The 14,789-nt window shown below is 39.4% G+C and overlaps 1 protein-coding gene across 1 annotated transcript in view; it reads right to left on the bottom strand.

Moving 5' to 3' along the window:
- Positions 1–4,444: 4,444 nt before the first annotated feature.
- The window catches only part of LOC148865028 (serine/threonine protein phosphatase 2A regulatory subunit B''beta-like), a 49,879-nt gene continuing 39,534 nt past the window's right edge, over positions 4,445–14,789 (bottom strand). The window contains exon 13 of the mRNA XM_088977084.1: positions 4,445–5,133. The gene's annotated coding sequence lies outside the window, so the exon portion shown is untranslated. The remainder of the gene's footprint in view (positions 5,134–14,789) is intronic.

The following is a 14,789-nucleotide window of genomic DNA, read 5'->3' as shown; positions in this document are numbered from 1 at the left end:
AGAGTCTCTGACCGTCTATCCTTTCCGCCTCCATGGGACCTGCAACGAAGCTCGGTGTTAGTAACCCTGAAACAAGTATGCGAACAAAAATGTCGAAGTAAAGACAAGACCTACCTAGGCTCAAGCTAGCTTGGATGAGCTTCTCCTCGGCTGTGAAGTCCTTGTAATTCAACCCGAGCTGAGCCCACGACTGAAGTGACTTCTTAGTCTTCCCATCGAGGATAGCACTGGGGTCTTGAACGGCCACCCTCCAGTCAGTAGGGAATGACCACTCTGTGCTGCTCTGAACTACAAAGTAGTCACGCTTCCAGGCTGGGACTTTAATTGAGAGCTTATGCATTAATTTAAAACCCGGGCAGGGAGACAGATAATAAGCCCACCTGTGCCCGGGGAGAGTGCCTGAAGCGCTCTTTTTTATTGCCAAGATGGTACTGAGGACATTTAGGTCAATGGGGAAGGAGCAGTCGAAGCAGATGAAAATGGACCCAACCACATTCCATATGGAATTCGAGTGAAGCTGGTCCAAGGTAATGTTAAAGTGCACCAACACCTCAACAATTAGAGGATGAAGAGAAAGAGGAGCCCGGCGACCAGTTGCTCCCTGAAGACCACGATCTCATCGGGACCGTGCTCCCATGGAAAGCTGCTGGTAGGAAGATTGTAAGAGTACTCCCTAGGAAGGTGGAACCTCTGAATGAGGTCTTGGAGTCTCTCCGGAGTCACAGTGGAAGGGTCGAACTGATCTGGCACCCGACCTCAGCGGGATGTGGATGCCAAATAACCTGAAGCCACCCGTACGTCAGACGGCTGGGCGGCAGAAGAGCCACCCTGAGCCAAGGTACCCACCTCGGGCTCATCGATAAGGCTATCTACACTAGACGACATGATAACACGGAAAGAAAAGGACGGCCCCGCATGTGCCACCTCAACCCTGGCTATAATGGCTACGACAGGACGACAGTGGCGGTTATACCTGCCCTGTCAGAGGCAGGTGGGCCTGATTCGACAAAGTTTTGTTATAAGTAGCCCAATCCCAAGTGACAAAGGTAACTTCCATATACTTGCGCTATCTGCACTCTTAGCTTTCTTCCTCTCTTCTTGCATCTTTCACAAAACTCTAACTTAAGCGTCGGAGTGTTCCCGCCGGGCAAGCTCCCGGGGATTCTTCATCTTCTTCATCTCAAGTACCTTTCAGGAGCCACGCAAGTGCCAGCCAGGAGTGATCGGATTGCGCACCATCAATTATATTTAATAAATTTAGATCCATCAGGATAGACCCAACCCATTGGTTCAACCCTAGTTTTTCTTAAATAAATTAATGTTTATATAATAATTTATTAATTTTAGTAAAATAAATAAATAAAATTTTATTGGAATAGAACTGGTATAGGCCATCTCAAACCAAACTCAACCCATTGACTGTCCTACTATAAATATATATATATATATATATATATATATATATATATATATATATATATAATGTCGCATCTCCTTGATTTTACTAATTTATTTTATTAAAATAGATAATTTATTTAATTTTATTAAATAAATAAATGTTTAGATAATAATAATAAGAATAATAATAATAACAAAATAAATAAAATCTGAGACAAAGAATAGGAGGAGAGAGAGAGAGAGAGAGAGAGAACTGATAAAGAAGAGGGATGGCATTTTATTTATAAGATGGCATAATCATAAATAATTGTATGTGGCACTCATTTAACTTTCGAATGTCATTGAGTCAATTACATAAGAAGGCTTGTATTATATGTGGCACTCTTGTAGTTTTTGAATATAATAAAGACAATTACATGGCAAGGTAAAGAAGGTGTATTTGTCTTATATGTAACATTTTTGTAATTTTCAAATATTATAGAATCAATTATATAGAGAGATTTGTCTTATATGTGGCATTCTTGTAATTTTTGAGTTCTAGAGTAAAGAGGGATGTAAGAGAAGAGAGAGAGATGAGAGATTAAAGGAAGGGTGGGAAAAACACGTCAATAATTTAGAATATGTCTGTCAGGCCAAAAGCATATCACACTTCAACCTCCAAATGCCGTTGTACACCTTCCCAGTGATTTAAGTATATACTTATAGATGAATATCGGATGAGTTCAGATCTGCTACTGACTACAACACATTGCTGGCCTCATTCACCCAGTTGCACATTGGGAATATCAGTGATAAAAATATTTGCTTGTAGTCAGCATATCTAGATTCATCTTATATGCCAAATCGCTCTTCGTTTATTTGTATGGAGCAGGGCAGTTCGTGACATCCCCAAACTACAATTCTTGTTGTGGGGGGCATTAGTTATTTCTTGAGGATTGCACCCAATTGATGGCCGACCTCCGTGCTGCAACAAATGGGTCTAGACTCCACTGTCGCCTCAAGTCACAACTTTAGAACATGGCTCGTTTTTTTCCACCGTCCCCTGGTCTGGTTTCTAGGATTGTATCTAGGGGCAACATTGGATTTCCTGTTGGGTGCAGGGTACCTCTGCTATTGTCATTTGGAAGCGCCAATGCAGAAGCAGAAAAAGGAAGAAGCTACAAGCTCCTCACCTTGGTGTTAATGGAGAGGCAAGAGGAAGGGAGATTCAGCCGATCCTTGCTCCGGTGGAAATTGAATCAGAGATTTTTCCCCATTGCCAGTCAAAATTGACGGGAAGGAATTCAGACAGGACCCCGTTGCCACTTGGAGTTATGCTAGATCTTGTGTTGTTGGGTGATGGGTCATCAGAGATTACAGGCACAACGGCCTCCTCATCGCAACGTTTGCTTATTTTGGCAGGCTTTTCAAGTTTTACGATGTTGAAAGTTTTAATGTGGACTGGGGAAGTTTTAGATGATTTGCATTTCCGGCTTGGAACCCGGTTCAACTATTGTAGGTCAACCTGATCTCAGTTTCCCCTTCGCCTAACAGCCAAGAGACTGGGTAGGGCTTGTCTCGAGTGGCGTTGAAGCCCAATCAGTCTGTGTTTTCCCAAGGATTAGTTCCATTGAGTTCCGTTTGGCAGTAGCTTGAAAGTATTAAGGAGGCCCCGTTCAGTGGTGGACTGGCGGGAACCTTCTTCTCCAAGATCCATCTTTCAGCAGCAAAGCCCAAGAGGAAGCCATTCTTAAATGCCACACTGATTGGCAGTTAGGTACGGCTACGTCTTCGGCCCAAAGTGAGCCTTGTTCTTCTAGGAATTTGATGGCTGTGCCTTTGTCTAAGATGTAAGAGGGGGGAAGTGTACCCCGCACAGGTGGTTGTTGCAAATCAAGTGGATAAAGCAATTACTTTTGGGAAAGCGTGAAGCCCATCCTCCTCAAGATGACTTTTGCTCCGAGATGGATGTAGAGGTAGAAATATAAAGATTGTGATCGAGCTACTCTTCTTATCCTCCGATGTTTCCTCTTGGGAGTAGCAAGTCCCTACTGTTGAGGGACTGTTATGATGTGCTGGTCGATGATCCACCCTTCCCGAGGGGTACACAGCACGGTGGGGAGAGAAAACATTACCTGCGACCCAGGTCGCCAGTGAAATGCAAACATGTCAGTGTTTGAAATAAAATTTCAACTGGCGTGCCACGGTCGCATCCTCCCAGGTAATGTGATCTCCGAAGGCGAGGGGTACAAGAGGTATAGGCAAGGGCAACTTGGCCAGCTAGTGTTTATAGAAGTCCTACCTTTTTTTTTTGGCCGCAATTGATCTTCGAAGTTGGGTTGGGTTGGTGGAAGTCGTGTGCTGGTCCTATCTTGGGTGTTTGGCTAGTTTGGTGTCATCTTGGATTGTGGTCTTAGGCCCTAGCTTTGTTGTATGGGCTAGGTGTTTCTGGGGGCTGCAGTTTTTTGCATTCTTTTTGCATAATGCTTTTTTTTCTAATAAAAGCTACCTTACCTTTTTTACAAAAACAAAAAAAAAAGTGCTTAAATCATTTATTAGTACTTCAACCCATATAGCCCTGTTGCACATGTCTTTCTGTGTGGGCTGTTGGCTGTTTAGAAGCCCGGAAATCCACATTCTTTTTCCCATTTGATTGGGAAAAGATCTAACTGCCAAAAGACTCCGCCCAGAAAAAATGTGAGAAACTCGCTTCAAGCTTTATTTCGGAAAAGTAGAAATGAAGCTTCTCGCCTTTTTTTTCATCTCATTTTCGCATTGAAAGATGCACCTCCAACCAAACGGTCTGTAGACTATCAAGATCTTTATATAAAAGCTCACTACGTCGTATGACTGCCAGATCTTCCAGAAGACCTTTCAAAAGAATTTCTAAATAACACGTCTCAAATGGGTAAGCTACCGAAAGAGTATCTACAAGTTATCTCCAAAGTTCTAAAAGCAGTCAGTACCATTGAAACATTCATTCAGCCTGTTGGCATACAGGCAATAAAACTCAAAGCATGTGAGAACTTAACATTGTAATCAGCATAACGTTTATTCTGCCATAATATATTTGAATGACATCAAATTCTACTATTGAAAATTCAGATATTGACACTAATTCCTTTTATCAGATATTGAAAATTACTCTACCGTCTTTATTAGACAATAGAAGACATGCCATTTCAAAGAAAAACAAAATACAATGATTAATTTTTTTCCCTTTCATCACAAGTCCAATAAGATAACATGTGAACTCCGAAGAGAAACCAACAAAATAAGACCAAGACACCCCCAAGCCGGAAAACAGAATGCCATTAAGATGAAAGACAAACGCCTGCCCATACTTCCAGAACCCACTACGGTGGACGGGTAAGAAAAATGCAATATGACATGGAATTGATTTCCTTAAAAACAAAAGGAAAAGTTTGACTAACCATACTCTGCAACTATTTTACCTGGATGATATGATTAATCACAGGTCAGTAACCGCCCGTCCTACACCAAGGAAGCATTTGCTATTTCCAAAAAAGAAACTTCCACTGTAACATTCCTCGGTGTGGTTCAATTCATTTTCTCAATGGCCAGAATATCACCCACCAGAAGATCATGCGCATCAGAGATGCATTTCACTTAGCCAAGCTCAAAATTTCCACTGTTGATGCTGGATGCTGTGGCTAACTTCATTCAAAAGAGAGATGATGGCTTCTTCATTCAATAACCCAGGTTCAAATAAGCATGCTGAATTTGTCTAGGTCCCTGCAAGTGAAGCCATAAAATGTTACGCATAAGGATGGATAAAGGCTTCAGATCATTTCTTTGGCGTGAACAGTTAACAGAATCAAATTGTATATTCTTTTGTTTTGGTCATATACCATCTCAAGAGATCAACAGAAAAGTACTAATAATATCACTGAATGTAGCAGAAGGAAAGAAAACAACAATGTGTGTGTGTGTGTGAGAGAGAGAGAGAGAGAGAAAGAGAGATATGGAACTATTCATATAACACATATGAATGAAGCTGTTCAGAAGAACAGCTACGCAAAGAACATCTGAGTGAAAGCAAATGCCCATTAGCTTTAGGCAACATAGAATCCTTGAGTAGAAGGCAAATCCAGAGGAAACTGTAATCAATTTTGCAATACAAATGATTAAAAGCCAGTTGTCTACTCTCAAATCTTTTAGTGGAGAGGATTGTTCTTTTTTGAAAATAGACTTTTTTGGGGATCATCAATGCTGTGTATATACTGTACAAATTTCCTTGTAGAGGACCATGAATACCATACACTTTTTCTTGATTTAATATATTCAAAAAGGAAAAAAGAAAATAAAAGCTTAAACCAAACATGTTAGAAGGGCTTCTATTTTGTTATTTAAACACATCCAGACAAGATCCAGAACCATCCCTTATCTCAATTATGTCTACAATGTTAAGCATTATTAGTTTTCTTGTATGGTTTAACAGTCTGAAAATGCTCCATCATCTGATCTGAGCCTGACAAACCAATTTATTCATTGGTAATTGTCAAAAAAAAAAAGCTGTGCATATCAAATCTTAATGGGTCTAGAAACCATGCGAGTTCTAACAGATCTTGTCATTGATCAGTTTAAAGTATCTGCCACCCGTTTTAGGTCTGACAATCCAATTAATTCATCATCTATAATTAAAATGTTTTGCATACATCAAATCAAAATTGCCAAAAGTACATTTAAGGTTTACAACTCTTCCATATTTAGAGTGACCAAGATAACACTTCTAAAGTCAAGAGACTCCACACTTTTCTATCAGGGAATCACCTTACAATCTTTCAGTGTTTTGCTTGTCACAAACCCTTTCTGCCAATCAATCATGAAAAATAATCATTAGGTGCTAATATATTGTTGCAATATCAGGGTGCCATGCACAAAACCAGGCCCACCTTAAAAGGGACTTGGATGTCAATGATAGCCCAACCTCTTAAAATCACGTAAAATCTCCTCTATTACAAGGGTTTTATGCTTATACCACTAATCAACATAAAAGGGAGATAATGGAACTAAAGTAAAGCAGAAAACTAGAGCCACCAATGGAGATTCTACATAAAGATCTTCCCAGAAGATTTCTTTAAATTTTAATTTTTAGAAGAGTTCATCTTTGCCCCTCATTTTTCACCTTCCCCTTCTTAAATAGAATTCTTCAAGAGACAGCTTTTACCTTATCATCAGTCCCTCCTGAAACAATGAATTCCTTTCATCATCATCACCATCTAAGCCTTGTCCCAACCATATGGGCTCAAACACATGAATACTGTTTCACCCTTCCATTCTGTCCAGTGCCATATCAATTATGGACACTTAATCATTTCTTATTAGTTCCACCCAAGTCCTTTATGGTCTGCCCTAACTCTTCTAGCCCCTTAAACTTGTAACTGATGACTTATCGGAACAGGTGCTGTAGATGGCCTTCTATGCACATGACCAAACCATCTCAATCTAATTTCTCTCATTTTATCACCTATTGGAGCTACTCCTAGGTTCCTTCATATGACTTCATTTCTAAATCTGTCCTTTCTAGTTTTACCCCCACCCATCTAGGCATTCACATTTCTGCCACCCCATTTTCTGGACTTTGTTTTTCTTAACATCCCAACACTCTGCTCCATGCAGCATAGTTATAGAAGGTACCAGTAGAAGAGAGGGGCCAGATCTGTTTGAAGAGAAGCAGAAGGAAAAAAGTATCAGAAAGGGAAGAGATAAAGGAAAAAGAAAAATAACCTGGGTTCCCCTCCCAAAACAACAGCAAATCAGATAATGGAAAGTAGGGAAAGCCCCTATTTCAAATTTACAACACAACCATACAAGGACAACAATGTAAAACTTGTTTCAATCATTCATAAGAACAAAATTAAGAAAAAAAAAAAAGATATAGGATGGAGCCCCTATGACTGCTCTCCAACAAACCACACCTTTTAAGAAGATATTTTACTAGGATGAATGAATGAACAATGATAGCAAATATGGGATTCTCGGAGTACAAGGCACACCAGGCTTGGGCCTTTTGAAAGTGCTGTGCCTAGGACCTAGGCAAAGCACATACCTTAAAATGCACCTTGCCTGAGTGCCTAGGTGCACCTTTTAAATCACTGAACCACACAAGTAGAGAGAGAGAGAGAGAGAGAGAGAGAGAGAGAGAGGTCATGTTATGCAAGTTGGACCATGTACTAGAAATGCACATGGTAAATGGAAGACAAATAAATCTGAAGACTCAGTCATGGTCTGAGACTCCATTATCTAACCAAAAGCTAAGAATGAGATGCAAGGCTAGCTATACTTGACCTGGCAAGTATGGCAGTGCTAATGGGAGAGAAAGATAGGCAGAGTTTCTCATACATCACACATGATGGGATGGGATATCAACTTTCAGAACCCCCCATTTGCAAATGTTCATTTATTCTTCCTGATAAAAGACATTTTATTTTGAAAAACATAACTACAACTAAATTATAAAACCAATTTTATAAGCATGGATTAAGTATTTAAGACACTAAGATAGACTTGTTTGGGTAATTATCAAAAAAAAAAAGATAAGATTTGTTTGGGCTTGCCCCAACGAGCTCAGTACAAAGAGACTGGTAGAACTAGAGTAATGTGATTGGGAAAGAAATAAATAGATTGAAAATTTCACGTGCTTGAATTCTTGAATGCTTAAATATGTTTTAGATATTATTTTAATTTTATTTTTACATTTTCACTTTGAAATGGTTATGTTTATGTATTTCATCTTGAGCTAATAAGCTTTTTAAAACATTTGGCTTAAAATTTAAGTAAGCTAATTTTTTTTTTTTGCAAAATTTAATAATTTTACATTTTGTGTATTATTAAAATTTTAAAATTTTGAGCCTCATCTCAGAAAAGGTGCACATCTCACCTTGCACCTCAGCTGCAAAAAGACCCATGCACTTTTAAAACACTGAGAAGAAGGTACCTCATTTTGTATCTCAGTTTTTTTAAAGCTTTCTCAATTTTGATGATTAGAAATGTGCAAATGTTTAGATTATTCATACCATTCATTATAGTGGAACCATCAACATATATCTGTAACTTTGCCTCTGGCCTCCTGACCAATGTTTTTAAAATCGTGTGATTAACAATTTGAATCATATGATTCATATAAAATCAGCCCTAATACAATTCAAACTGTACATACTAATCATTTTTCAGATTATAAAATAGTTGTGTGAGATCATATATCACAATTCAAAAGCAACTCATAAATTTGGGCTAGAAACAAAATTTTACATGAAAAGACCATTTAGTCCTCCACCTTTTAAAAGCCTCACATTTACATTAAGGATAACTTAATGGCCAGTGGGTAGGCCTTGGTGCAAGGGTTGGGTTACTCCATTGCAACCTGGGTGAACCGGTGTTTTAAAAGGCACACCTAGGTGCAGAGGAGAGGCACTTTCCAGGCTGAGCGCCTCCCCCAGGCCAAGGCACAGAAACACAGTTGCTCGCCTTTGCACCTAGGTGTGCGCCTCAGGCCAGGCGACAGGCGGCCCAGCAAAACAGGCATGCGCCTCAGCCACCCTGTTCTTCTTCTTCTTCTTCTTGTTTCTTACACAAACAGGGGCTATGCCCCATTTGTTTTTTCAGTTCTTGTCATAAAAGCAAGGGATCCGCCTCCTTTTTTTTTCAGTTTTTCTCATTAAAGCAGGGGCTCTGCCCCATTGTTTTTCAGTTGTTATCATAAAAACAGGGGATCCACCCCTTTTTTTTTCAGTTTTTCTCATTGAATTGAAACATATTGCTTTTCAGTTTTTATCATAAAAACAGGGGATCCGCCCCATTTGTTTTCAGTTTTTCTCGTTAAAATTGGGGCTCCACAGTCCACCCCATTGTCTTCTAGTTTTTATCATTAAAATTTTAAAACTGCCGTTACTGCCCATTCTTCTTTATAGTTTACACAAAGACTTGCATACTTGCAGAATTACAGGTTTGCTTCTTAGTGAGTTAAAACAATTCAGTTTTTCTCATTATTAAGTAGGATATAGTTTATTTATTTCTGTTATTATCAAGTAGAACTAGAATAGTTTATTTATTTTCAAAGATAGGTTCACAAATATGAGTATTGATAGTTGCAAATTGTAATTTGTTATTTGCCAATAGGAAATTTTGCCAACCGGGTAAAGAGATGGGAGATAAGTCCGGCAATACTCAAGAAAGCAATAGGAAAGACCCGGGCTGGAAATTATGCTATTTGCAAGATCCAAAGGATACAAATTCTGTCACTTGCAAATTTTGTGGCAAAGTGACAAATGGAGGGATATATAGAGCAAAGGAGCATTTGATTGGTGGAAGAAGAAATGTAAAAGTCTGTCCTAAATGCCCGAGAGAGGTGAAAGAAGAGATATTAGCATACATGCTAGAAAAAAAAAATCAATGAAAGAGGACATAGTTGGAAGTCAAGAGGGCAGAATTCCTGATTTTGTTGATTTTGAAAACACAATTGAAGATGAGGATGAGATTGGGGGCAAGGTGGAAATTCTTGGTGTTGGAAGTGGTGATCATATTCCTTCTGCTTCAGGTTCAAAAAGAAGTTCTAAACAGCCCCCATAAGAAGGAAAAAGGGGCCTTTTGATAAATTTTTTCCTACTCCAAGCCCAAAAGAAATTGTGAATTTGAGAAGAGAACAGAGAAAGATGAAGCAAACCACTATTAGTGATGCGTATAATAATAAAAAGGGGAGAGAGCAAGTATGCATACGCATTGCTAGATGGTTTTATCAAGCTGGTATTCCCTTGAATACTGAAAAAATAGTTGGTTAGCCACGAGTGTGGGGTTCCATACCCACACCTAGTTGTTTCTAATTTCTTTTATTAGTAGTTTCTAATTTCTGTTATTAGAAGTTTCTAATTTCTGTTAAGTTGGGTTAGCTGGCCTTCTTGTTTTTAATTTTTGTTTATTTTCTATTCTTGTAAGGATCCTAAAAGCTATAAATAAAGGAGTATATGGGGCAGCAGATGATTTGCCACTGAACCCCTTCTCTCTCTCTCTCTCTCTCTCTCTCTCTCTCTTCTTCTCTTCAAACCTGTAATACATTAAACAGTTCTTCTTCTTCTTTCAAGTTGGTGTCAAAGCCTTAGATCTAAGGTTTCTCATGTGGATTTAATTCAGCCAACCACATGAGAATTGTTTAGGGCTGTCCTATGATTGGAGAGAGCTTCTTGTAATCAGGAAGAATCAGGCAGGAATTGAGTGATCAAGATCGATTCTTGATCAAGATTGGAGGTGCCGGTCAGTTTTTTTTTTTTTGGTTCATTGATCAAAATTCAAGGTGCTAACAGTAATCGATTGATCAAGTTTGAAGACTGAAGGTCGCAATCAGTTTTCTAGGCTTTTTTCTTCATAAAGTACCTTTTCTTGAGATTGATACTCAAAAGGACTTCGTTATTCATTCAAAGGCACGGATAGAAAATCTCACCAGGACTAATATCAATCCCAGGACAGTAGTTGGCTGTTATCTAACTACAAAATCATTGTCCTAGGTCAGCTGTTATCAGCCTTAAAATACAGTTTTTTCTTGTCACAATAGTTTAAAGCCTCTTCTGAAATTAGAATGGAGTACGAGAACCAAGGGTAAAATGCTTTTGGGACTGGTGGTTCAGGTAACATGACTGAAAACACCTTTCAGATTACAACTGTTAAGTTTGATGGATCAAATTACTAGGGATGGGCCCAATCAGCCATTATGGCTATTAAGGGTAGAGGAAAATTGAACTTCTTGCTAGGGGATGTGAAGGAACCCTCCAAGGAGGGACCCTACTTATGCTAGGCGGGTCCAAGAAAATTTTTTGGTGATGACATGGTTGTACAACTCTATGCAGCCACACATCAGCCGAAACTACTTGTGGGTCAAAACAGCTAAGAAAATATGGGAATGTTATGAAGGAAACTTACTCTCAGCCTCTTAATGTTGCCAAGGCTTATGAGCTAAAATGTGAGGTTAAAAATATGAGGCAAGGAGAGAAGCAAGTCTCTGTTTACTTTTCAACCTTAAAATCCCTATGGCATGAAATTGGCCATCTTGAAAAATTGAGTCGGAGAATCATAAAGATGCACAAACATATAGAAAGCAGGTTGAAACTAACAAAGTTTTTGAGTTTCTAACTGGTCTAAACTCTGAATATGACATTGTGAGACAACAATTGTTGACGAGATGGTGTGACTTTATCACAAGCTTATTCCCTAGTACATAGTGAAGAAACTAGGAGAAATGTTATGCTGCAGCAACAGCCCTCCGAATCAGCCTTGGTAGCAGTTAGACCTAAATCTAGGGGGGATTAGGAGAAGGAAGCTAAAAAGAACTTAGTATGTGAACACTGCAAGAAACCTAAACATACTAAGGACACATGTTGGAATTTGAACCCCCATCTAGTTCCAGCAAAGCTCAAAAATAAGAAAGAGAATGCTAATATGGCTGTCAACACTGATAGTACAACTTCATCAGGCACAAGAGGCACTCCTCTAAATACCCTAGCTGCAGTCCGAGCTGCTCTGACTCAATTAGAAAATGAATTTAGTAATTCAGCTCAGCCTACTTCAACCCTTGCTCCTACAGGTACAAGAGCTACTGCTTGTCATGCTTCTGTCCCAAGTAATACTAGACCTTCCTAGGTAATAGATTCAAGTGCTTCAAATCATATGACCAGCATATCTACCCTATTTAGCACCTATTATTTATCCTCTGGGAGAGACAAAGTTTCTATTGTTGATGGCTCTCTTGTACCAATTTCTGGCAAGGGAGACATCAGATTATTAGATACCATCACCCTATCCTCAGCTTTGCATATTCCCAAGCTTAGTGCTAACTTACTTTCAGTTAGTAGTATTACTAAAAATCAAAACTGTTTGGTAACTTTTTTCCCTGATCTGGAAACGAAAAATGTGATTGGGATTGGCCGTGAGATGAATGGAGTCTACCTGCTGGAACATTCACAGGGGGAGCAGAGTGAAGCAGGGAAATTGTTTGTTTCTCAATCTTGTAGTAAGATTATGCTTTGGCACAACCGCTTGGGTCATTTATCTTTTGGGTCTTTAAAGAGTCTTTTTCCAAACTTGTTTGAGTCAATAGAAGTGTCTGGGTTAAAATGTGAAAGTTGGGAGCTTGGAAAACACAGTAAATCATCTTATCGTTTATAGTAATAAAAGAAACAACCTTCCTTTTGAGATTGTGCATACCGATGTTTGGGGGCCATATCATACTCCCACCATGGAGGTCCCTTTTCTGACCCAAGCTTTCCATCAGATGGTTCAAACCCAATTTGAAACCACGATAAAAACTCTTAGATTTAATAATGCCAAGGAATACTTTGCAAAACCCTTGGCATCCTATCTCCTTGATCATGGGATCATTCACCAGTGCACCTGTCCTCACACACCTCAGCAAAACGGGGTTGCTGAAAGAAAAAATGAACATATTTTAAAGGTAGCTAGAAGCATCATGCTCAACTCCAATGTTCCCATACGCTTTTGGGGAGATGCAATCCATACAACCATATACCTCATTAACAGGGTTCGTTCACGGGTCCTAAACATTCAAACCCAGTTCAGTCTTCTATATCCAGATAATGACCTATTCACTATTCCCCTCAAAACTTTTGGGTGTACTTGTTTTGTTCAAATCCTTCGACCTCAACGCTCCAAGTTTGATCCCAAAGCCACCAAGTGTATTTTCCTTGGGTATGCACAAAATCAAAAGGGATATTGATGTTACGAGCCAGTTTTAGGGAAGCACTTTATGTCCATGGATGTCACCTTCTTTGAGGATATGCCCTACTATCGTAAGACTTCTCCTCATGGGGAGAATAGTGAGGAAGGGATTTCAGTTTCAGCTCTAAGAGTTCCTTTACCTGTCCCAGTTAATGAGGGGGGGAGTTGCGAAGAAGGTTGTCAAAATGCAAGGAGTTGAGGGTGCATCACAGAAAGTGGTGGAGGCAGGTTGATTCTCGTACTCAACAGCAATCCAAGCCAATTCCAACATCTTCTACAGCTCCAGCTCCAGACACTATTATTGCTCTCACTGTTGATCCCACTGTTACAGAGGTTCATCCTTCACCGATAGATGACCTTGATCTTCCAATTGTTATTGGTAAAAGGAAGCGTCGTTGCACCTCATCCACTACCCATTGCATCTCCAAGTTCCCTTCCTATAATAGTCTCTCAGAATCCTATAGATCTTACTTGGCATCTATTTCTTCTATTCCTATACCCAGAAAAGTGCAAGAAGCTCTTTTGATACCTGAATGTAAATAAGCAATGCAAGTAGAGATGGATGCTCTTGTTAAAAACAACACATGGGAACTAATTAACCAACCTGAAGGAAAGAAACCTGTTAGATGCAAATGGGTGTTTACTGTGAAATATGATGATGGTACTGTAGAGAGGTATAAGGCCAGATTGGTTGCAAGGGGATTCACACAAACTTATGGCATAGACTATACAGAAACCTTTGCACCTGTTGCAAAAATAAACACTATCAGAGTTCTTCCATCCATTGTTGCAAACTTCTCATGGCCACTATTTCAGCTAGATGTTAAAAATGCCTTCCTCAACGGAGACTTGCAAGAGGAAGTATACATGAAGTTACCCTCTGGTTTTTATAGTACAGAAGCAGGAAAGAAAGTTTGCCTTTTAAAGAAAGCCTTGTACAGGCTGAAACAATCCTCGAAAGCTTGGTTTGATAGGTTTAGATTGGCTTTGGACAAATTCGAATGCATTCTACTTGCAGTCTATGTAGAATGCATGTCATTTTCATCTCCCAAAGGAAGTATGTTCTGGACTTACTAGAAGAAACTGGCAATTTAGGAGTGAAACTTACTGATACTCCCATTGAGCCTAACCATAAGATATGTACAGAAAGTGGAGAACTCCTTGAGGATAGGGCTATGTACCAAAGGCTGGTTGGGAAACTTCTTTATCTCTGTTTAACCCGACCAGATATTTCTTATGCCGTCAGTGTTGTCGGTCAATACATGCATTCTCCTAGGACCACCCATCTCCTTGCAATAGAAAGGATCTTTACCTACTTAAAGAGATGTCTACGGAGAGGTATACTCTTCAAGAATAATGGTCATATGAAAATAGAAGTGTATACAGATGTGGATTGGGCCGGATGTCTTACTGATAGGAGGTCCACCTTTGGATATTTTGCATTTGTGGAGAGAGATCTTGTTTTCTGGAGAAGAAAGAAACAAAATGTTGTTGCTCTCTCCAGTGCAGAAGCAGAATACAGATCCATGGCTAATGGTGTTGCAGAAGTGTTATGGCTGAGATCCTTGCTTAATGAGTTGGAGGTTGATTATGAGAAGACTCTGATGTTGTTTTGTGACAATCAAGCTACAATTAATATTGTCCACAACCCAATACAACATGACAGG

The sequence above is a fragment of the Nelumbo lutea genome, chromosome 3 (assembly GCF_056320005.1).
Source record: "Nelumbo lutea isolate HS-2025 chromosome 3, American lotus-T2T, whole genome shotgun sequence".
In the NCBI taxonomy this organism is placed as follows: domain Eukaryota; kingdom Viridiplantae; phylum Streptophyta; class Magnoliopsida; order Proteales; family Nelumbonaceae; genus Nelumbo; species Nelumbo lutea.
Note: the sequence above shows the minus strand (reverse complement) of the source record. Positions and strands in the feature narration are given on the sequence as shown.